Source organism: Narcine bancroftii, chromosome 8 (assembly GCF_036971445.1).
Source record: "Narcine bancroftii isolate sNarBan1 chromosome 8, sNarBan1.hap1, whole genome shotgun sequence".
In the NCBI taxonomy this organism is placed as follows: Eukaryota; Metazoa; Chordata; class Chondrichthyes; order Torpediniformes; family Narcinidae; genus Narcine; species Narcine bancroftii.
In genome coordinates this window covers 165,740,825-165,767,046 of record NC_091476.1, presented here as the reverse complement: position 1 = coordinate 165,767,046, position 26,222 = coordinate 165,740,825, and positions in this window count along the sequence as shown.

Genomic DNA, 26,222 nt, shown 5'->3' with positions numbered 1-26,222 from the left:
ATCACGAGCTGATCCATCCTCCCACTCAGCCCCACTCCCCGTCTTTCTCCTCATTACACTTGATCATCGCTACATCTACTCTGTCCAGGCTTTTCGGCATCCAAATGCGTCTATGAGGTCATCCCCCCCCCAACCCCCATCCTTCTGTTCTCCAACGAGTACAGTCCGAGGGCCGACAATCAATCCTCATATCCTAACCCTTTCATTGGTCCATGGTTTCCGCCTCATCCGTAGCTGTAGAGGGGGATGATGGACACTTTTATGATAGTGAGGTTGTCACTCAACTGTGGCTGCTGAACCCTTCCAATCTCCTGGGTTGTGTTTGTGCCATGAATGACATGCCACCCAAAGCAGTTTGCCCCAGTGGCGTTTGAAACCTACAGTGGTGATAAATGTTACAAAGCATGCTCGAGATAGAGTCTGTGGGCATATGCACGATGACATTTAGCATGTTGAGCCGCCTCTGTGGCTAAGGTCAGAACGAGTAGGACACGAGATGGGAAATGCATTCATTTATCTACCAGGGGTATGAGGTCATTGAATTGTGGTAGTGCATCCAGAGCATCCAACTGCCTCCCAACCTTGGCAATTAAGGATATTTCTTAATCTCTCTGCCTCTTGCAACCAGACTTCAGAATAATCTCTCTCTCTCAGGTGGGAATGAGTTACGAAGTGCCTGGAGTTCACTCAAGCCACTCATGAAATTCAGCTCCGCGGCCTGTACCCCAATGAGCAACCCAATTAGCGTTGACTAGAAGGAGTCAGCAGTGTGAAGTTCATGCGCTCCCTACATTGGAAGCAACTGGTACGGGACAACACACATTGCAATACATGCCCATTTTCAGAAACTATTCATTAATGCTTTCTGACAATACAATTCAATATGCTTGCTAAATATTAATGTGGCTTCAATATTAGTTACTGGTACCATTTGATCACGTTGTATTAATTTAGTATATCTGCATTTATAATTTTATGGATGTCATAATGCATCACATAACCAATAATTAAGAGAATATTGGGATTTTCTAATGCGGATCAATGGAACATTACCATGGTTACATTTTTCAAGTTAAGCAGCTTTTAAATATCGAGAACAGCCCTGCTCATATCAAGAAATCATTATTGATATTTTGTGCTTCTAAAAGATTTCAGAAATGCTGAAGAAATGTTTCAATATCATCTATTAAATTAGGCATGGTGGGCAACCAGTGTTTCTGGAAGAGCATTGAAGTTAATTAATATGCGTGGGCACATTCAACAGATGAGTCATTTATAATTAGGTGAGAAAGATAATATGAAAATTGGGACTGTGCTGTTGAACAAATGTAATTTGCCACAAGCCAGTCTTCTGAACAAACAAAGGACCTTTCACAATGACAGCTATTAAAAAAGAAAGCTCATTTTCACCCCAGATGCGCCCTGATGACTTTGATTTCTGCAAATCTGCCATACTGTAAACGTGGTAAGAACATCTGCCTCCAGCACCTTTCAGGAACTGTTCCATACCTCACCAATCATATGGTGAAAAAAAAAGTTTCCCAATTCCCCTTTCATCTTCCTGCCAATTTTCTAATTACTGACATCTTTGCAAGGGGAAAACATCTTTCCTGCTGACCTCGCTGCAAAATTTCATGCACCAAAATCTATCCAAATGTATCTATACTCTTTCTGCTCATTCTTAACCATGTCCAAATTCAATTTACTAAAGGGTGGTCACCAATCGTTAAATATATCCACTAGACTTTGAATAGCTTTTGATTAGCCACAGTTTAAAATTCATAAAATTACCAAGATCTTCATTACATAACCACAAACGGCCAATATGTGCGCACCTATTTCCATGTTAGGGCATGAAAGCAGTGCACGTGTTTTATTTTCTTGCTAAAAGCCATTCCTCAGCAATCATGGACATTGATAGAGAGCTTTCAAAAGCTAATATGCCCATTAATAAGCATTTTTCCTTTGTAGAGTTAATGAACTGTATTAGTTACACAGCATGACAATTAATATACTGCGGTGTTGAGACCAGCAAAAAAATGTTCAACTGCAACACACTGTGTTCCTGTCTGTTTATCACTGCAGGATAATGAGCGTTGGCTGTGAGTCATTGGTCAGAATTTAACTGATTGGGTCCTGATTACACCTCGAACAATGAAAGAGGGTCCTTGTTCAATACCATTAGCAGAATCCTCTCTGGCTCTGCATTTTTTAGCAGCTAGTTGGTAAGTTACCAGTTGCTGGGCATTACTTGCTGAGCCTGGCCTTTGGAGCTGTGCCTGATAATCCACTATATTCAAATAGCAGACTGCCTGCCCATAGCAAGTTCTCTCTCTTCTCTCCTTAGTAACCTTTGACTTCTTGCCCGAAAAAAATGTACTCATCACACCAATATTATCAAAACCCTTTGTACTGTAAACAAATTAGCTGAATCTTTTCTTGAGCTTCACCAAATAGAAATATTTTGAATGCTTTAGGTTGTAGAGCAGGCTGATCCAGCTGTCTCATTAGGCACTTTCAGATGGCCAATGTGCCCCGCTTGTAAAGACGCATATTTTGGCAATATGCGGCAATTGGGAGGCCACCTGAATGTGCAGGAGGCGCTTGCAAGGTGAACTTCGTAACCCTCCTCCAAGAGGGATAATTGCCGCAGCACAGTGGCCTCTCCAGCCATCTGAATGTAGCTGCCTAAAAGCGGCTGCACTTGGGACGACAGTCAGCTGGCGAGCGCCTGACAGCTCCTCTCCCAGCTGCCCCTTCCCCGGCGCAGGACATTGGGGCAGTGGCAGCTGGCTGGGCTGTCAGCGCGGGAACTGCGGGGCTAGAGCGGCCGACGGGGGAGAATGGGGGCAGGGCTGTCAGCGTGGGGACTGCAGGGCTAGAGCGGCTGGTGGGGGAGAAGGGGACTGGGCTGTCAGCATGGGGACTACAGGGCTAGAGTGGCCGGCGGGGGAGAAGGGGGCTGGGTTGTCAATGTGGGGACAGCAGGGCTAGAGCGACCAGCGAGGGAGAACAGGGACTGGTGCGGCCGGCAGAGGAGAACGGGGGCTGGAGTGGCCAGCGGGGGAGAACAGGGACTGGAGCGGCAGGCGGGGGAGAAAGGGGCTGGCCAAAACAATGCCGGTACCCGACTCGAGCACTGTACTCACCCGCCGGCTGCTCCAGCCTCCTTCTCGCCCGCTGGCCGCTCCAGCCCCGTGAGTGGGGAGAGAGTAGGGCAGCGGGAACAGTGTGGGGACGTCCCGCGTGGGATGTCCCCGTGCTGATAGCCCACACTAGCTGTCCCAGCTGACAGCCAGCCAACCTGAATTGACAGCCCAAGGGACAGGTGCCGGGATGCACTCAGATGCGCATCCCGGCGCAGCTGTCCTTTCAGGTGGCCAGCGCTGCGCTTTAAACACTGCCACCTGAACGGCAATTTAAAGGGCCACTTCTGATTCTTCAGGCGCATTCTTAGCATAGAATGCACCTGAAAAAGCCTATTGACACTTGAAATACCTAGACGATTATGGTGTACAAGTGATCTTACTGGCTATAAAATTAAAAATGAAAAGAAAGTCCACAAGGTTGAGGGTGTTCATTGACATGACGAAACAGAACTTTACCTGGACCAGAGATGTGGTGACAAATGAAAGTATTCGCCTACCTCTCCTGGTGGTAAACAAATTTAAACTCTTGACATTTGGGGGAAAGTGGCTTACTCTCACAGTAACAATGGCAAGCTCAGCAGTAACCTGCCAGCAAAGTCTATTGGGCATAGAATTTATGTGATGTTATATCCATCAAGAATGTGAAGAGAAGCCATACATAATAAAATGGTCAGAAAAGAAAACAAATTTTTCTCATGTCCTCAAGACCCAGTGAGTGCATTCTTAGTTCTTTCCAAGAGGTACTGACTGATATGTATCTTCTTTTATCTAGCCTTACTTAAGTCTGCCTGAAATCTCTTTTAATCATCTTTGTTCAAATACAACAAAAATAATAATGAGAAAATATCATCTATCTCTGACATTTTTATGCTTTAGCAATACATTTTTGAAGAAATGGCTCTAGTTTTAACCATTGGATTGCTTGCTTTTCACTGCAGGCTGTGTGGGTATGTAGTAGGGGATAGTAGCAAGGAAGTAGAAGCTATTTCTCTCACACATCACCATTTTTCAGTGGAATCTTTTTCCATTTAATGGCTAACAGAATAAGTTTTCTTAATTCCCTCTTATTTACATTCATAAACGCACAGACAAATCTTACTAAACAACTTTATTTCTGGACTATCTTAAATGCTAACATTTTTTTAATAAGAGAACAGAACCTCTGCAGAGTACTCCAGTACAATTTAAACATATTTCTTTATTTATAAATTTACCTTCTTAATAACCTGTTGCTCCCGCATGATAATTTGTTTACAAGAACACGGAGACCTATTCATGTGAATCCCTCTCCTTTGAATAATCTGCCTTTGGTTTTTCCTACAGACGTACGTGATCGCATACCCGCCCATATTATAGTCCATTTTCAAGTTTTATGGCCATTCATTCACCCTATCTCCTATTGCTGGGTCCAAATATCTTCATCACAGCTTGTCCTGCTCATGTTCTTTTAACTTCCAACTTGGACAGCAACAAAAGAAAGAAAGAAATACGTTATTTCATAAAACTTTTTCTCCAAAGAAGAAGAATCAGTTACTCCTCCTGTTGGAGAGGAGTAGGATCACTCTAGTCCAAAACCCAGCCACCATCAATTCCTTCTCCAGGAGCAGGTGATCTGGTGAGAACCTAAGGAGAGATGCTGCCACTTGTCAGAGCATCGTGTATGAGGGTATGTGCTAAAGTGATAAAAGGGGAGTCATTTAAGCCCAAGGTATGCAGGAATTTCTTCTCAAAGAAGGTGGGTGATCTCTGGAATTTTCTACCCTGGAGAGTTGTGGAGGCTGGATTTTGCTGGGTATTTAAAGAGGAGGGGGATAACCTTTTTTGGAAGATTGAAGAATTGTGGCCAATGTGGAATTAGCAATGAAGAGGAGATGAAGCCTTGGACAGATCAGCCATGGCTGTATTGAATGGTGGAGTAGAATTGAGGAGCCAAGTGATCAATTTGTGCTCCTTTTCCTTCGGTCTTGAAGGGAATAGAACAGATGGCATTGCTTGTAGAGACAGTGCAATATGCAAGCATGCTAAGCATAAGGCAATGAATTAAAGATGGATGCTCTCAAGTATATAAATGGAAGCACAAGAGACTGCAGATGCTGGAACCTGGAGCAAAATACAAGCTACTGGAGGATCCCAGATGGTCAAGCAGCTGGTCACGTTGTCCCGCTGACTTCCCCCTGTAGTTTGCTTTTTGCACAATTACAGTATATTAGTAATGGGACAATGAAGAAAAAGAGGGTTTATGGATGTCAGTGAAGGAGATGAGGAGAGAGAGAAGAAGGGCTCATGAATTTTGATTAAAATTTCAGTCTGTCAATGGTTTGTGCAATATTTTCCCTCAAAAATTAAATAATTCAAATTATTCCATACAATAATTTGATGCACGTGTGAACAAATTAATGTTCAAATTTCAACAGAATCATTGTACTGGAAGATATGGAAAAATTGAAAATGATGGTCCAAGTAAAGACTCAACTGTACTTATTGGCAAAACTAGACTGCCAAGCATGACTTTTAAGTGATTTGATGTTCCATCACTGAGAAAGGGACTTGTATTTATACATCAGCTTTCAGGACTACAGACTTCCACAAAATGCTTCATAGCCAGTCAAGCGCTTTCAAGTAATTTCATGATTGCAAAACGGAAAATGCAGCTACTACCGTCAGTTGCTACTAATTTGAGCAGAGCAGTAAAAAAATAACAATCTCGTAATCTGTGTTTCTTGGTTTTGCTTGAAGCAGACCTGTGGCCTCCAAGTCTGGAGAGTACGCTATTGCTCTTCTAGTCATGTCTTTGGATTTTAATGTGTCTCAGCAACTATAGAGACTCCACTTAACATTTGATCTGAAGCACCATGGTCTGGAACTCACAATAATAATAATGGTAAGGCCCTGCCTGCTGTTTGTTTATACCTTGACAAAGGGCTAAGGCCCAAAACATTGGTACTTTACCTTCTAGAGATGCTCAATTACCTGCTCAGTTTCTCCAGCACTTTTGTGTGTTGTAATAGGATACTCTTTGGCTTGGCTTCGCGGACGAAGATTTATGGAGGGGGTAAAAGTCCACGTCAGCTGCAGGCTCGTTTGTGGCTGACAAGTCCGATGCGGGACAGGCAGACACGGTTGCAGCGGCTGCAGGGGAAGATTGGTTGGTTGGGGTTGGGTGTTGGGTTTTTCCTCCTTTGCCTTTTGTCAGTGAGGTGGGCTCTGCGGTCTTCTTCAAAGGAGGTTGCTGCCCGCCAAACTGTGAGGCGCCAAGATGCACGGTTTGAGGCGGTATCAGCCCACTGGCGGTGGTCAATGTGGCAGGCACCAAGAGATTTCTTTAGGCAGTCCTTGTACTGATGTCATATGATCCACCATGATCGTACTGAATGATGGTGAGGTTGGAAGAGCTGAATTGCCTTCTGTATTTAATGTTGATGATTCACAATTTGAATCATTTGGTAAACCGATTTGTTATGAATTTAATGGAATACAATTTATTCTTACTGTAATACTTGCAACAGTGAAAGAACCCATTATCTCTTGAGATTGGAGTAGCTGAATTTTGTCACATTATCTGTGATAGAGTATTTAGAGGTGGTTTGGGATGATTGTTAGTGCAGGTTGGAGACAAACATTTTAAAACAGAATTTTTGCAGGATTTTTGTAGAGTGCAAAAGTAGACAACAAAGTAGCAACAATACAGCAGCAGCTTGTCTGGAAGAGCATGTGATCTTTGCAGGCAGAGGAGAACAGCTTTGCTCTCAGAGAGGGAGGGAGTGAGAGAGAGGAAAGAGACAGAAACTTTGGTTCCAGAGGGACAAGCTGGCAAACTTAGGAAGACTGCCTGGTCAAAGGAGAAGACTGGCTGTCTGAAAAGAACTCTGTGGTGACCTGAAAGAAAGAAGATCATCTGGAGAACCCTGAAGGGGGCCAGTTTTGTCAGCAAGACTGATTAAAAAGGCATCAGTTGCAGATGTCCTGGAACAAAAGGAATCTCTGAAAACCAACAAGAATCCTCCTGAGTGGTAACCATTTGCCTGTTAAGCACCAAAGCCTGGTGAACTTTATTAATGCTGACTTCTGTGCACAGTCCAAGAATTGCCTGCAACCAGTGACATTGCACTGTGAACTAAAGAACTTTTCTACACTTATATACACATTACACACACGTGCGCTTAGAATTAGAGGGGGTTTAAGTAAGTTGATAGTAATAAGTTAAAGTTTGATTCTATTTTCATGTGCAAAGATAATTAAAAGCATCTTTTGTTTAAGTTACCCTTTGTCGTGGTGCATATCTATTGCTACTGAGTTTTGGGATCCTCTGGACTCTGTAACTTATCTTCTTAGTGGATCAACAACCTCCCCCATTTAGAAAAGCAGACATTTAAAAGAACAGAATTTAATAAAGCAAACTTTAATTTTTCAAATTAAATTAATGTCCCAATCATACATAAACCTCTAAACAAAATCATATGTATTTAATTATCTTTATTTTGCCTTCTGTACAATTATGTCAATGTGAATTATATTGCTAATTTTACTTCCTATTTTGTTATCTATAATTGCTTGCTGAACAACCTGGCAGTGGCTGAAATTGTATGTCCCTTCGGAAAATGACAAATTGAGGTTGACACCCAATCATGGTTTACGCTCGTGCGCCCACTAAATCTCCATGGATGGCTTCGTCCTCCATTCCTGCAAATTTCGGTCCATCTGTAACAAGTGCTTTTCATGTCTGACAAAAATCCTGTTTGATAAGATACATGAGTCTTCTATATTTCAGAGCTTGCATGATAGATGATGTATACTGAAGGCCAGGATCTCGAAGTTCAACAACAGCACCTTTCCAACAGTTGTCAGGCTCTTGAAGCTCCCCTTATTACACTAATCAGGGACTGTTTTGACACCGCAGAAGAATTGTTTACACTACAGCCAAGTCATTTTTTGTTTGCACAAGAATAACTGAATATTTATTATCTATTTTTAGTGTGTTTATTGTCTTTTTAATTGAATTAAGTACTTAGTAAATGTTTATTTTTAGTTGTTTTGTGGTTTTTATTGTCTTGCAAAGTACCTGCACAACTGCAGCAAGGAAGAATTTATGTGCATATGTACACTGCATATGATACACCTGAGAGCTTCAATGTCTGCAAAAATATTGGTAAGTACTTTGCACAGTAGGTTTGCTGCTATCTTTACTCATTTTGCCACCTGGAAGAGCTCCCATATTATAAAAGTCCTTTGTCCAACTATTCCCATGTGAAAAGTTACTCAGGTATTGAAATTGGCTGTGAAAGGCCTTAGCTTGAAGGCTTGGAAACTTGGACTATTTGAAACGCCACCCCACCCACTGAGGAATTTAAGACCAGTTCATATAATAATTTTGAAGTTGAAATGAAACAGTTTCCATGAAACTAATGCAAGATCATAAAATCCAATCTGGTTCACTGATTTCCTTGACAAATGAAAATTTGTGGAACTCACCCAATTTGTGGATTGTCTGTGACTCTAAACTCACCATATTTTTAATTGCCCCACCCCCAAAATGACCCAACAAACCACTCAGTTCAACTAGAAATTAAAATGAATAACTAATGTGGCATTATTATGTCCAATATTATGTCCAATTAGCAAATAAAAAATGGATTAAGAAGCTGAAAAATTCACTCAGCAAAAATTCCATCACCTGCCATTTTTTGTGTAACTTCAGTCGGTACTGAAGGGGGTGAAGAAATCATACAAACCATCTTTTGGAAGTGGGATTTGATATAACAAGCAACTGAGGTCAGATATCGACAGCACACAGTGCCTTTGTCGCTACTCATGATCTCAGTGAAATGTGATCCATGGTTTCTCTGCTCAAATAAATCCAGAACCTGTTGATAAACTTTTACATCTTCAGTTTCTCAGTCAATTGTCGGCTTCCCCACTTTAGTTCATTCTCGTCTCTGCTCCCTATTTGCCACTTATTGCTTCATTGTCCTTCCCTTCATTCCCATCCCTTTAGCGTCACTCATCCATTGCACTCACTATTCTCATGCAAGATTATCTTGACCTACCTCTTCCCTTCCTGTCATTACTTTGACACAATCATTTCCACTGTACATAGCCCTTTGAAGTTGTGCACTTAGCTGTAGCTTTACAGTGACACCTGTCCCTCAACCATGATTGTGATCTATTGCCTTTTCCTGTCACATCATTCCATTGAGACATTACTCACCGTCTCTCATGTAAAAGAAAGATAGTGATGGGAAAAGGAGAGGAGAGAAATGAACGTACAAGGACAGCAGAAGCAACAGCCTAGCAAAAGCAAATACATGAGCTTCATTCATATTAGTGAAAATAAAGCTCAAATTGGCAGAATCTTTCCTGAAATGCTAAAAAAAACATTAATTGAAGGGTAGAAACAGCCTTATTTTAAAATATTTAAAAATGGCAGATATTAACCCTCTTCATTAAACCTCTCCTCACCCAGCATAAGTACCCCTCTCCGATTCCAACCCAGCCTCCAGTGAATGAGCACATATATCGCAACATGTAAACATTCCAAAATGCTATTGGTGTTCTATGACAGCTATTCTCGACTGGGGCTGCCCTGGGGGCCACAGCACATTTAAGGGGAGGCACGGACTGAAATCATTTAAAAAAAATTATGTTTCTAGTGCGGTCGTTAGGAGACAAGTACTGAAGAAACCAACTAGACTTTGCTGCTTCATAGGGAATGGGGCCCTCAAATTTTGAGCAGAATCTTAAGGGACCATAGCCAAAACAAAAGGCTGCTCTATGGTCATTGACAGATAATTAATTCAACGATGAAAATATGATGCCAAGGGTGGAGTTTCTGTTTCCTGAATCAATGCCTTCAAACACGTCAGCACTTTTATTACTATGCGGTCCAAACCCATCCTTCATTTCTAATTGCTACACTATTCAAGTATAATAATCTACCTTAGAAACCCATGCATCCTGTGTTCATGTCAAACGTAAAGAACTCACTGATGTTCTGAGCTGCATGTGAGAATCAATCGCTTTCAAGAAGAGTGGGTATATATATGTGGATAGAATTTCAATTAATATCTTGACAAAATAATTCAATCTCCAGGTTATATCTGTCAGTTAAAACACAGAAACTTGAGTGTTTGGTTAATGCAAAAACAGAAATACTCACCTTTTTTTGTCTTATCCCATCTATGGATACACAAGGGATATTGCATTTGCACAGAAATGTACGCATATTGTACACCTCTCTCTCCAAGCCTCCCATGCATATCAGTTGTATCTAGAATGTCAGTCTTATTGTTGGCCTAGACTAAAGTTTCTTGATTCAATTCCTACTCCAGAGATGATAGCATAAAATCCTAAGTGTTTGCTCTGTCAGATCTATTGCCATTTGGAAGAGATGTTTAATTATAGTCCTGTCTGGTCTCTTCCATGGATGTGAAAATTCCATCATGCTATTTTGAAGAATAAAATGGCAAAGTTATCCTTGATGCTGTGGATACATTTGCCCTTAATCACTTTTGCTGTTGTTGGAATTCACTGTACCCATGTAAGCAGCTCTGCTATTGGGTTACAACTCTGGCCACACTGGCCTGGCTCTAAAGCACGCGGACATCAATGTGAAAATGTTGTGTCAGGCTCTTTACCTCAGAGAAACTGTTTCAGAATTACTTTATGCTTTTGAGACAATGCTATCTTGTTTGCTGCAGCAATAATTATTGAAGCCAACTAGGGTCATTAACTGGTGTGTTTATGGTTTGTAGATTTTGCTGAATAAAGCTCTTTCTAAATATTGAATTGTTTAGGTTTAAGAGTCCTTAATCTTTCCATAATAAGTAGCAGAAGGTGGTAAACAACTAGATTGCCACCTTCCAGGTAATAAGGTAACTCACACACCGAAATGCGAGAGGAACTCTTTTCAGCATCTAGAGGAGACAAAGATATATCGCTGACAATTCAGGCCTGAGCCTTTCTTCAAGGAAAATTCAGAAAAGGTAGAAGAAGGATATATCTGAAAGGCTCAGAATTCAAACAATGAGGGAGTAATCCAGACCAACAAAAGGTGTTGACTGGATACGATAAGGGATGAGGTAGAATTTATCATGTCTGTGCAGAAGTTCAGAAAGGTAACCAGTCCTCAGGAAGGGGTCAGCAATGGAAAGGTTAAAGAACTTCAAATTCCTCGGAGTCAATATCCTGGGGCTTTCAAGTCAATCCAATCAAAGAAGGTTCACCAGCGGCTATACATCATCAGGAGTTCGAGGAAATTTGGTATGTCACCAAATACACTAGCAAATTTACACAGGTGTACTGATGGTTGTATCACTGTCTGGTATGGAGGGTAAATTTAATGGCTAGATGGAAATTGACAGTGAAATTAATGAAATTGTCATATTCTGTATGGGCATAGAAGATGGCACCAATGAAGTCATTGATGTAGTAGAGGTAGAGTTGGGGAGTGATAACAGAGTTGGATTAGAACAGGGACTGTTCCACCTATCCGACAAAAAGGCAGACATAACTGGGGCACATCCATGTGCTTATTGTAACACCTGGGATCTGGGTGAAATGGGAGGAGTTATTGAGGGTGAGGACAGGGAAAGGTTACAGGGAGACGTAAACTTGGCCAGCTCCATCATGGGCATTAGTCTTCACTCCCTTCAGGACGTCTACAAGAGGCAGTGTCTCAAGAAAGCAGCCGCTATCATCAAGGACCCTCACCACCCAGGCCATGCCCGCTTCTCGCTGCAACTATCATGAAGGAGTTACAGGAGCCTGAAGATTAACAGCCAATGGAACGAAAACAGCTTCTTCACCTCCACCACCAAGATTTTGAATGGACAATGAACCATAGACACTATCTCACTATTTATCTTCTTTTACACTAATTTATTTATTTAAAAGAAATGAAATTTATAGGATTTTTTTGCATTTAAATAGTGCTGCCACAAAGTAATGAATTTTGTGACAAGTTCGTGGCAATAAATTCTGATACGGATTCTAGTGAATTCTGGATTCAGCTAGAACAGGCAAGAAAAGAAGTTATCTCAGAATCTGTGGAATTTTAGAACATAAATCTGTGGGTTGTGCTCAGGCACAGTGTGTAGTATCCACAAACGACAGTGCTGTTGGGATCTGAATAGTTCGTCCCCTGAGATGATGACAGAGAGGTCCAGGAAGGGGAGCGAGGTCTTAGAAACTGTCCAGGTAAATTTAATGGCTAGGTGGAAATTGATAGTGAAATTAATGAAATTGTCATATTCTGTATGGGCATAGAAGATGGCACCAATGAAGTCATTGATGTAGTAGAGGTAGAGTTGGGGAGTGATAACAGAGTTGGATTAGAACAGGGACTGTTCCACCTATCCAACAAAAAGGCAGACATAACTGGGGCACAAACATGTGCTTATTGTAGCACCCTGGATCTGGCGGAAACGGGAGGAGTTATTGAGGGTGAGGATAGGTTCCACCAGGTGGAGGAATGTGATAGTTAATGGGGACTGAATAGCTCTGCATTCATGAAAGAAACAGAGGGTTCTGCAGCCTTCCAGATGAGGAATGGGTGTACAAATGGATTGTACAAGATAACACAGTTGGGGGGGTGGGGGGGGGGGGGTGGTGGCGAATCGGAATTCTTGTAAAAGGTGGAGATCATGAGTAGTGTCCTAGATTTTGGTGGGAAGCGACAGGATGAAGGAGGAAAAGAGGGAGTCAAGGTATGAAGAGATAAGTTTGTTGGGGCAAGAACAGGAAAAGGAAATGGGCCTGCCAGGGCAGTTCTATTTGTGAATTTTGGTGCAACGATAGAAGCATGTGGTGCAGGCGTGGGGAACTAACAGGTGGACGTAACAGGGCCACTGGCATCACTTCCACCGGTGAGAGGCGGAAGTGACGCGAGTGGCCCTGATACTTCAACCCATTGTGCTAGCCGCCAATAGCACATGCACGCAAGAAGAAACAATGCCACATTTATCGTGGTGACTTCCCCCTTTCTACCTCCCCAGCTGAGGGAGTTTTCGAGTGTCAGATTATGACCCCCTTAGTTACTCTAATGCCCTCTGCTGAGACGTTCTGGTGCCGACTCTGGGTGAGAGGAGTGGATAAGTCCAGGAGATAATAGGAACCTGGCAATAGTTAACAACTACTTCTACATTAATTGTTTTGCAGCTTGAACAACTTTAGTCAGAATTGATGAGCGCACACCTACCTTCACAGATACCTGTGAAGAATCAAGAAGGAGAAACTTCACCTCAGCACTTTACTGCAGGAGGCAGTCACACAAGCAAGAGAGACAGTAAAGTGTGTCTCTGGGTGAGGCAGATTTGGAAATCCAGCGAGTAGAGTCAGAAAACCAACAGACTTTCAGCTTGTTGGAAGAGAAGGCAGATGGTGACCAAACCTATCACACCACCTTGTACAGGGGCCTATTGAAAGAGTCAACAAAAAGGAACGTAAAGGTAAAGATTCCGTTAATGTCATGTAATACTATATTTAGAATGTAACATACACGAATTCTTTAACTTTAATCTACTATCTAAAGTCGCCACTTTGTCCAGTGCCCCTATTATTAATAAGGAACCGAGATACCGGGATATGAACCATTCTCTGTAGCAGCAAGGATGAGGGTGTGATGTGCCTATTATTAGGTGTTGTGGTATAAGGTATTACACCACTCTAATAATCTGCATGCACTGGCCTGGACCGCCCCTTCCTTCCCTCTGACCCTGCTCAGGAGGTTCCCCAATAAAGGTCCCGACCCAAGACCTTGACCCCCAAATCACTTCCTGCTCGAATCCAGGCCAGATGCTCTCTGAACCCCAGCTAATGTCCAAGCCAATAAAAGCCTTTTTGACTCCGATCTACTGCCTCATGGAGTCATTTGATTGCCCATCACTAGGTGAGGGATAGCTTCTCAGGGCTGGAGAGAAAGTTGGAGTGAAAGAAGAGGGATATCTTTGTGATATGCAAAGGAGTGTTGAAGGAATATGTGCAACAAGGGTTCAAATTACAAACTAAAACTTCAAAGGTGTTAATTCATGAGTTACTCTCTGAGCTCCCTGCAAATTGGAAGAAGGTCAATTAAATCTAAAAGTTGAGTGTCAGAGAAACGTGCAGGGCACCAACACCAACACTGGCAAAAGGAGGAACTGGGACGGGCTTGACTTGAAATGTACTGAAAGCAGTCTCCTGGAAAATTAAGTAACTGGAGGTAAAGATAAGACTTTAAACTATAGAGTTTTGAAAGTTAAAGAGAAATGACAAGCAAAGTGGGGGCAGGAGAGTCTGCCAGGATGGGAGAAGGTATGTCTTAAATGAGAGTTAAAGCAAGAAAAAAAGACCTAATTAAAGGCTCTTTATCTGAATGGATACAACAATCATAAGGAGAGAGATCAAGTCCGTGGCAGAAGTGAAAATGAATGGGGATGATCAAAAAGACATTACAGTAATATAGTTCCAAATTGACAAGGTCCGAAATTAAATGTTGCAGGATGCTTAACTTTTGGGAGAGATTAACAAAATGGAAAAGAAAGTGAGGTGGTCCTGATCAAAGGGGATGAATTAAAGCAAGAGAAATAAAGGATTTTCAGATATTTAAGAGCAGAGATGAAAAAGCTAAAGGAAGAAAACATGAGTGGGAATCCTATAAAGATCCCCAAAGAGTCATGTTAATTAGGGCATGGATTAAATCTGAAAAGCAGAAGCAGATATAACAAGTCTGATCTCTGATCACGGCAGGTATTTAGCCTAAGGGAAATTGCGAAAACCGAATCAGCAGTTTTAAAATGGAAGATGAATTCATGAAGCAAGTAAGAAACAATTTTTTAGATCAAAATGTTGAAGATCAAAAGAGAGAATGGGTTATTTTTGATCCAGTGCTATGCAAAATATTGCAGGTTTATTAATGATATGGTAATCAAAGGTCTTTACAGAAGAGTGATCAGAATGTAATAGAATTTTATGCAAAGATTGAGAGATTTCGTTCACTCCGCTCTTAAGTCTAAATGTAAACTATGAAACCTCTTCATGAGTGAGCTAAGATGGGGAAACTGCATTGAAATGTATGATAATGAATGATTAATGATGAATATTTAAAGTGTAATGCCTTGCAGCAATTATTTATCCTCTTTAAGTCACAAAAGAAAAACAGAAAGTGGTGCAGCCATGATTAACAAAAGTTAAAGATGGTATTTGATCTATTGGAAATGTGGGAGAAGGAAATGTTTTACCCCAGAAGTTCACTAATCATTAACAGGTGTGACTTTGAAGAGGTATGTAGCATTCTTTTTCAAAGATGAGTGGAGTCAAAAACCAGTGGGCATTGGTATAAGGTGAGGGAAAAGATTTAAAGAGGATCTTAGGGGCAAGATTTTTACACAGAGAGTAATGGTATATGAGACAATAGGTAAAAGGAGGTGGAAGATGCAGGTACAATAACCACATTTAAAAGACATTTAGACAGGGTCCAGGATAGAAAATGTTTTACCTGTTCATTAACACTCCCTGGGGCCCTGCCATTCAATGTATATGTCCTGGTTTGATTTAACTTCCAAAAAGCGCCACTTTGCATTGGCTGAATTAAATTCCCTTGCCCATGTCCCCAGCTGATCTCGATCAGTGGTTTTCAAACTGCTTCCCTCCACCACCACCCCCAACTCACATTCCACTTTAAGCAATCCCTATGCCATATGTTCTCTGTAATTAGTAAGGGATTGCTTAAGGCGGTATGTGTAGGACACTACCAGTAACCACAGAGACATGCTGAGGAAACGATAGGCTTTAATACACAGAAGACCCTTGCTGGCCTGAATCCTGGGAAAGGTGGCTCGACCTTTATGGCCCAGGACCATGGGGGAGGAGTCATAGGGTATGAGTCATCCGTGGGCGGGCCAGCTCCATATATACAACCGACAATGATAACTGTATACAATGGAGGAAACATATCACCACATTATGGTAGACCACCAGCTTTGTAAACCAAGGGTTGTGAGTGCATTCCTTGCTGGGGCCCCATTTTTGTGAGGGGCGCTAAACAAAGTGGCGACTCTCTGTCTTCCTTAAGGTAGACAGTTAAAGAATTTCATGTATGTTACATTCTAAATGTACTATTACATGACAATAATGGAATCTTTATCTTTATGTGAGTGGAAATAAAAAGTTTGAAAACTTCTGTTTTAATTGTACTTAATTGACTTGTTATGTGCAGTGTTTCATAACTCCAAAGGAAATGGGCCAATGGCAATTTGTCTCACGCAAAATATTTCAGTAACAATTGGGTCTAGAGCAGTGATTCTCAACCTTCCCTTCCCACTCACATCCCACCTCAAGCAATCCCTTACTGATCACAGAGCACCGATGGCATAGGGATTACTTAAGGTGGGATGTAAGTCTGGGGGGAAGTTGTAAACCCTTGGTTTACAAAGCCGGTGGTCTACCATAATGTGGTCTAGATCCAGTTGTGGATGTACATGACACATGAGGCTGAGACTGAGTCACTGGTCTACAGGCTTTTATTCACAATGGACAGAGATCTCATCCTGTGCCTTGACCCAGGATTTCTGGGGTAGGGTCAAGGTGTTAGAGGTTGAATATAAGGTCAAAGATGGAGGAAGTACAGGCACAGAACAGGGCAGTGCCAGGTAATAAGGAATTCACCCACATTTCATAACCTTTTTCACTGTCATCTAAATCCACCAATCTTGATGTCATCTACAAACCTTCCAAATCATTAATATACACGATGAACGATCAAGGGCCAATCTCTGCAGCACAAATTAGTTATAAGCCTCTAAATTGAAAAGTAGCCTTTAATCACCATTCACTGTCTCCTACCACAAAATCAATTTTGTATCCAAACAGTTGCAAATAGTGTGTTGGAATCTATTTTCGGGGCACTTAGAAGATTCGTGTTATTCTGAGAAATAAAGGTACGTAGCTTGCAGAATACGAATGAGGGAAACAAATGGTGTATATTTCAACACTCAAAAAGTTTGTGTTAAAGTGCCAAACAAGAGATTATTGAATAAAGTTTAAGCATATGGGATAGGAATTAATACACTGGCATTGACAGAAGATTGGGCATCAGACAAGAAACAGAGATTTCAAATCAAGGAGACATTTTCTGAATGGAGAGATCCGGCTATTGGGATGGTGTTTGAATCCGAATGCCAGGTGTTCACAAGGGAAGTCAATTATTTTAATGAAGACTTCATGTTTGCTGATCATATTAAACTGGGTGGCAAAGGAGGTTATGAGGAGGATCCAGGGAGGCTTCCAGACATGACAAAAGGATTAAAATGTGGGAAAAATATCAAATAAAAACCATTACTTGAAAAATAGAAACGCTGAGTGCCTACAGAACTTCTTTGTTTGCTCCACCAGCAATTGAATTCGTGGCTGCAGCTACATTCCAGCAGTGCTGGAGGAAGTCACCATTTGGTTGAGGGGGTGGAGGGAGGTTGTGGATGGTGTACCTATCAAGTCAGCTGCTTTGTCCTGGATGGTAGCGAACTTTTGGGAATTTGCTGGAGTTGTATTTATCAAGGGAAATGAAGAGTTGTAGCGGCCGTGTAGCAGGCCGAGCGGGCGCACAGCGCAGTATTGCAAACTGTCGCCGGTGCAGTTCTGTGGGCGTACAGAACCATAATACAGACAGCTGCATACTCACCTAATGGACCGCACGCGAGAAATACTGAGCGCCGAGGAACGGCACGTCGAGCTGCTGAGTCTCCTGCCGGAAGGCGTGGGGCAATCACAAGGCTTAATTTAAACCTGCTGGTCAGGAGGATAAGCAGCAATCTCACAGTAACGTCCCACCTTGTCCCAGGAGTAAGCTGGTAAACTCTGAATAAATCAATCTTGAGTTGACTAATCTGGCATGTGTTTGTATTACTTTAGTAGCTCTACCGTAGTAGCCGCTGCAGAGTATTCTGTCATCTCCTGACTTGTGCAAGGCGAATGGTAATCGCTCATTACAAGATACTCCACCTCTGACCTGAGTTGGCAATCACAGCATTTATATGGTTCTGGTCAGTGGTTACACCAGGATGTCGATGATGGCTAGTTTGGTGGTTGAATGTCAAGAGTCGAGGACTTGACTCTCTTGTTGAAAAGAGTGATCGTGGCATAAATGTTGCTTGCCACTTATTAGCCTGTACCTGAACATTGTCTAGGTCTTGGTCCCTGCAAGTATCATTTGTTTCATTTACTGCAAGTGGAATTGAACAAGGTGGAATTTTCAGAAGACATTCCTACTTCCAACCTGATGACAGGTGAAGATCATAGGCTGAGGATGACTGGTCCTGAAGAACTCCTGCAGTAATGTGCTGGGGGTGAGATGGTTGACATCTTTCAACAACAATCATCTTTCATTGTGCAAGGTATGATTATTACTTCTGCATTGTTTTTATAAAATTAGGATGGGCCACTGAATTTAATCTTCCTGACCTGCCATTACCCTTGTAATGTAGGAAAGTTTCCAGCAAGATTCAGGTGAACAAAATGCTAAGAATAAACAAGACACTCAGGACTTGAGGAAAATGACCTGCAATATTTGAACTCTTCCACCTTTAATAACAATAACAAAATTGTATCCACTGCAGCAGCTGAGAAGAATATTATGTTTACAATTAATAATATTAACATCAGATAGAAATTATTGTAACATTATGAAAAAAATGTAAAGAGAGAAGATGTTGAAAGACTTGACTTGGAAGATAAGCAAATATCTCTGGTTGTGGCCATTCACTGGATTAGCACTGACGAATGCCTGGTGCCTCCTTTAACTTGTGCCTGCTTGTCACTGCAAAAATGGATGCTGTATGTCATTAACTATTGCCATTTGTGAACGCAATTACCTATCTAAGAGCACAAGAGTGAAGCCTTGCAAATGGATTGTCTGCTTCCATCACTTGCTCCATTTTGAAGTGAAGATGTCCACCTAGTGGTTTGATAAAGTACAGAATCCTTCAAAGGAAAACCTGTCCTAGCTCAAGAAACAGTTCAATTTTCCTGCGAGCTATAATTATCTCCTTCTAAAAGAATAATGATAAATTGCAGTGCATGGAACCAAATTAATTGCTAGTTTACTGCTTTGCATAAAATGTGCAACAGAGAAGGGAAGAAATCATTGTTAATTAATCCCCAATTGCTTTTCTTCTCCTTTTTGAGGGGACTTAAAATCCTGCCATTGAGTGAATTGCACAATGAAACTCCAAGAAACTTTACAGATTCTTCACATTTCCTGCAGAGAAAAAAAAATTATGCTGTGACAATCCCTGTTACAAAGACTGTATCATCTATTACATCAGGAACTGGATGCCCTGGGATCATTCCAGCATTTACTATCTCATTGCCTGGCGCTCTGCAAGAGACTGTTGATAATTTCTGCGAGAACACTGATGCCCTAAATTTGCAGTTAGCAATTCATGATATCTTCCCTCATTAATTCTGGATGTCTCATAGAGCCCAACAGAGGATGTGCTATTGTGGGGATTCCCAACGACTAACGAAGAGGAGCTGGAGACCCCAAGCAGATCAAGTAGCAAGTCAAGTCACTTTTATTTATCGTCATATATTGCTCACACGTTAAAGACGAGATGGACCATGGACCATATTTACATAAATATAAATTAGAATAGAAGTTAAACGCATTAAAATATTAAGACACATGCAGTAACAGTCCTCAGTACCCTATCCACATATGTTCTGGGAGTTCAGGAATCTGATGGCTCAGGGGAGAGAAAACTGTTGTTCAATCTAGACACAAGGGCTTGAGTTCTATAGTACCTCCTACCAGATGCCAGAAAGGAGGACAGTTTGCATGAGGGGTGTGTGGAGTCCTTCACAAGGTTTATTGCCTTTCGGCTGCATCGAGTGTTCCTACCTTCATGGTAGGAAGAGAGCCCCGAATGATCTTTTGATCTTTTCTGCTGACTTTACTATCCTCTGCAGGGTCTTGTGGTCCGATGAGGCACACCTTCCAAAGCAGGTGGTGCACAGGTTGCTCTCAATACATCCTCTGTAGAATGTAGTGAGGATGGAGGGTGGGAGATAACCTTTCCTCAGCCTTTGCAGGAAGTAGAGGTGCTGCTAGAGGAATATGATATTCTTGATGACCTCAACGGTGGAACCGGGAATGGTCAGTGGAACGTGGTCCCCCCAGGGCAACTTGAGGTTGACAGCCACCTCATTTACTTTTTTAATGTTCCGATATAGGTTATTGGTTGTGCAACAGTCCGTTAGCCAATGTTAGTATCCATGGAGAGAAATGGACAATGTGAATATCCTGTGCCAGGGTCTCCTTCTCTACAGTTTTTAATGAAAGGAATGATTCCAGGAGACAACCAGTATTAGTGCTTTAGATTTGGTTAAAATGTTTTCAAATTTCAGCACTTTTAAGTATTATGTCTTTAACATAATATGATGGGTTTTGCAATCATTTTGAGTTATCAGACATTTATGTATTTTGATGATGTTATCTGCTGCACCATTTTGTGGACGGGACCTCTACATTCTTTTTCACCTCAAGCCGATGTGTCAGTGGAGTAAAGCACGAGGATGCCATTACCACTCGCCTTCCCTTTTAACAGGAGCCACATATTGGTTCTTTTTACCGATAGCCAGGAGGATACTGAAAGTTAACTAAATTAGTAGCTTTTAAATAAAAACTCCTAAAACATCTACCCCATGAGGAATTAGTTTCTATTCTGCTCGTGGATGGTCTGTAATGTTGTAATTAAAAGCTAAAATGACAATTTCCTGAGTGTGCTGAGAGACATTAGTGAAGATTAAATACCACGGCTCAGGATTCAATTAAAAAGTGTCCAACAAAGGCTGAAATTGAAAGGTGCATGATGAAGATTGTTAAACTGGAATATTCTATGATAGTGTGTCCATGGCAAAGCTCTTGCCTGTCTGATGAAAGTTTTCTGCATCGTTCTTGATGACAACTCTTTCCTACTTAAACAACCTGGTGGTAATGGTTGGAATCAGTTTGAGTTTAAAAAGTGGGGCTGCTCGGGGCCCGTGTTCCCTACATGTGTAGCGGGACTCTTCAGCACCTTACACACTGGGCTCTAAATTGTCACGCACCCGATGGAAGTCACTGGTATCCCCGTCGGACGTTGCTAAAGTTGATCTATATTCACTTTATGGATACATGCTGATTGTCACAGCGACCTAACCTGAGCTGCTCACTCTCCACACTCGAACCTGCCACCAACATGGCACTGATGATGCAATATTTCAGTAACAATTGGGTCGAGAACAGTGATTCTCAATCTTCCCTTCCCACTCACGTCCCACCTTAAGTTATGAGCACTGATGGCATAGGGATTATCATATAGTTCTTAGTTCATTGAAGTTGGCCATGCAGTTAGATTGGGTTTTAAAGAAGGCATTGGCTGATGGAGGACCTCAGTTTTCTTCAGGCTGACTTCCAGGCCAAACATTTTGGCAGTTTCCGCAAAGCAGGACGTCAAGCGCTGAAGAGCTGGCTCTGAATGGGCAACTAAAGCGGCATCATCTGCAAAGAGTAGTTCACGGACAAGTTTCTCTTGTGTCTTGGTGTGAGCTTGCAGGCGCCTCAGATTGAAGAGACTGCCATCCGTGCGGTACCGGATGTAAACAGCGTCTTCATTGTTGGGGTCTTTCATGGCTTGGTTCAGCATCATGCTGAAGAAGATTGAAAAGAGGGTTGGTGCGAGAAGTCAGCCTGAAGAAAACTGAGGTCCTCCATCAGCCAGCTCCCCACCATGACTACCAGCCCCCCCACATCTCCATCGGGCACACAAAACTCAAAACGGTCAACCAGTTTACCTATCTCGGCTGCACCATTTCATCAGATGCAAGGATCGACAATGAGATAGACAACAGACTCGCCAAGGCAAATAGCGCCTTTGGAAGACTACACAAAAGAGTCTGGAAAAACAACCAACTGAAAAACCTCACAAAGATAAGTGTATACAGTGCCGTTGTCATACCCACACTCCTGTTCGGCTCCGAATCATGGGTCCTCTACCGGCACCACCTACGGCTCCTAGAACGCTTCCACCAGCGTTGTCTCCGCTCCATCCTCAACATCCATTGGAGCGCTCACACCCCTAACGTCGAGGTACTCGAGATGGCAGAGGTCGACAGCATCGAGTCCACGCTGCTGAAGATCCAGCTGCGCTGGATGGGTCACGTCTCCAGAATGGAGGACCATCGCCTTCCCAAGATCGTATTATATGGCGAGCTCTCCACTGGCCACCGTGACAGAGGTGCACCAAAGAAAAGGTACAAGGACTGCCTAAAGAAATCTCTTGGTGCCTGCCACATTGACCACCGCCAGTGGGCTGATAACGCCTCAAACCGTGCATCTTGGCGCCTCACAGTTTGGCGGGCAGCAGCCTCCTTTGAAGAAGACCGCAGAGCCCACCTCACTGACAAAAGGCAAAGGAGGAAAAACCCAACACCCAACCCCAACCCACCAATTTTCCCTTGCAACCGCTGCAATCGTGTCTGCCTGTCCCGCATCGGACTGGTCAGCCACAAACGAGCCTGCAGCTGACGTGGACTTTTTACCCCCTCCATAAATCTTCGTCCGCGAAGCCAAGCCAAAGAAAAGAAAAAGAAGGCATTAACAGAATACTGACACAGAATACCTCCATGCTTAAATAACTTCAAAGCAGCTCTCTTACCCAGCTCAAATCCACAACTACAAATATCGCATTTCCCCATATTTGCTCTGTGGTGCTATCATATCAGTTTGATTTACTGTCGTTAATTCACTTTTCATCACTTCAACATTGACCTCACCTTTACACATGATACAATATAATTGGTTACACAGGCCCCAAAAGTTAAATAAATGGGACCCAACTGTATCAGATAGATGTTTTCGCTGTAAGAAGGAAACGGGAACAACAGCACTTGCAATTTGGGCATGTGAGAGAGTGGAAAAGTTTTGGGAAGATCTAAATCAGGTATTAAATAAAACCACAAAAAGCAACATATCAAAAAATCCAGAGATCTTTCTTCTAAGTAATATAAGAAGTAAAGAACTTGGACTCGATTCGGATGGAGCACAAAAAAGATTTATTATGATAGCCTTAGCTGTAGCAAAAAAATGTTTAATATCAACCTGGAAATCAGAAGAAAGCCTGAGAATACAGCAATGGTACATGGAAATGAATAAATGTATTCCATTGAAAAAAATAACATATAATTTAAGAAATAACGTCACAGTATTCAAACAAATTCGGGAACCGTACATGGAACACAACAGAGAGGGCCTTCCGCGGACCTCCACCCCCTAAAATGACAGAACGAGAAGAAGACGAAATGAACTGATCCAGTGTGTAAAAGTAGATGACACAATTTTCTTGATTATTTTCATTGTGTGACGACGTTGTTTAATGGGTTTATTGTATTGTAGCTGTTGAACGTTTAGTGGGTAGGGAGGGGGTGGGAAGGGGAAGGGAAGGGAGGGGGAAAGGGGGAGAAATTGACACTGTATATTCAAGAGGGAAATGTTTGCGTGTATTTTGGTTAATATGGTTCATAGTGTGAAAAATTTTAAAAAAATTAAAAAAACATTGACCTCACCTTAAAAACTATCTTATGTGGTTATTTCATCTCTACTCTAAACCATTGGTTCTCCGCCCTTTTTCTTTCTACTCACGTACCACTTTAAGTCATCTCTATGCTCTGTGATTGGTAAGGGATTGCTTAAGGTGGTGCGTGAGTTGGAAGGGAAGGTTGAGAACCACTGTTCTAGACTGAAATATAACTTACTGAAATATTTTGCTTGAGACAAATTGTCATTGGCCCATATCCTTTGGAGTTAGGAAACCGTGCACATAACGAGTCAATTAAGTACGATTAAAACAGTAGTTTTCAGACTTTCCCTTTCCACCCCATACCATGGTAGAATGATTGTCATTGGTTCAAAATATGCAACTAATTTTTATCTTATCATGATTATTTAAAAAGCTTATATATCAAAACATGTTACATTATTTTTCAGGTAACGTGTTTTTAAAAAATGATTTTATACTATGTCTATTTGTGTTTGCAGTAAGTTGTCTGATCACCGTGTTCATACATTTCCCCGGTACATCACTTCTGCTGATATAATATCACAGACAGAATTTGCAATATTAGTAGTGCTACCCATTGATTCTCCACTGTTAGAGAGCCATTAAAATACCTTTCTCTTTATACTTTGTGGCTATTTCCAATTTCCCCTGTTTTTTCACAAACCTAGAATATTTTATCCAGCATTTAAGGAGGAAATACAACTTATCTTGCCCTTCAGTGAGGCACCCAGCTAGTTTCACTCTCCTGTGCCTGTATTTATTTAATTCCCTCTGTGATTTGCAACTAAATTGTTTTCCACCAGCCTTTCATCCTCTAGGCCAGATCCTAACAGCTTCCTATAGAAAAAAATACTTCTCCCATCTCCCTGATTCTTTATCAATTGCTATAAATCTGGTCACTGACTCTCCTGCCAGTGTAAATGGTTTCTTCATATGTTTTCTCTCAGAAACCCTTGAAAATGTAGAATACCAGCTCCAGGGGATAAATCCCTAGCTTTTCAGTATGGTACTCAATCACTGAAGATACTTATCACTGTAGTATGCCAGTAAATCTCCTCTGTGCCCATTTTAAAGCCTTTGCATCCTCTTTAAAGTCTGGTGCACTGAACAGAACACAGAAATATTGTTGCTGAGGCAAAACTATTGGCTGTTAATGGTGCAGCATGAACATCCTTGCTTTTGTATCTATCTTTTCTGTTTCTAAATCAAGAGGTCATTAGATTTCTTAATATCCCTCTTACTCTCCCACCCACTCACTCAGCATGAGGGACCTGACTTGCTAAGCATCTCCAACATTGTCTATTTTAATTTGCACTTGAACCATCGTGTTCCTCCAAGCTGTTTGTTTAAAACTGTAGTATTTGGTTTATGTTCCTCACTCCTTCTTCCACTGCACTGGGTTATTTATATCTGAGGCCATTCAGTCAATAGAATCCATGCCAACTCCAAGCAGAGAAGTACCAATACCCCTTGCATTATTTCCCCACAGCCCTGCTACTTATTTCCTTTCACATGCCCATCAAAAGGTAGGGGATGGGAACAGTTAGCACCCATTAGCCGAGAGATTTCTTTTCAGGATCAAAAGAACTTGCTTTCTGTTCACAAAAATTCAATGCACAATGAAGAATTGATTTTAGTGATTAATTTTCTTAATGCAAAGGAAACTTTTTTTTATTTGGTTCATCAGATAAATGTGTCATAATCTATTTGAAATGTCAGATTCTTGTCTATTGATGACTAAAAAAATCCATTAGCCTGTCATGGTGGCAAAGCATTCAAACTTCTGACAAATTCTTGAGTTGACAGATCTAATGTCTCTCTTTCTTGTTTGAGCCAATCTATCTTCAAGAGCACAGTCCAAAATAACAACCAGATAAAACATTTTGTTCAGGGCTGCAATGAACTTGGGGGGGAAAAAAGTAGTACATTTCTCCAATTTTAAGAATCCACTTATATGTTCTATTTTTAAGAATATAAATCAGAGCTTAAAAGAATAATTTTCCTGGATTCCAGATCTAAGTATGGTGTGGGGAAAAAAAATGGTTTCGTTTCAATTTCCTAATCTATCCATTATTGTCCGCACGAATAATTCAATTCCTCTTGATGGATGGCAAAATATTTTCAAAATTCACCTCATTGTGTTTCAGCAAATTCAAATATCATTAGTTCTTCATTCTTTTGGATAAGTCAGCCTTTCCTCGTGATGCTAACACATGAAAATAGTTTTAGAATTAATGAGAACCCTTTCCGACCTGAAACCATCTTGGTAAGGTCAGATCATGCCACGTGATCTTTACTTGACACATTTGAAGTTTTGGCACTTGTTGCCTTGTGTTTAGTTACCAAGTGAGTTATGAATGAGATATTGAGCATTTATTGAAAAGAAGGTACTGACCTTCCATTGATTGACTCAATGTGCAATTCTTATCATTCTGCTTTCATTTTGGTGATTATTTAGGCACTGTCCGATTTAGATGGCTAAGTGGCCTTTCTTTTGAAAATGTACAAG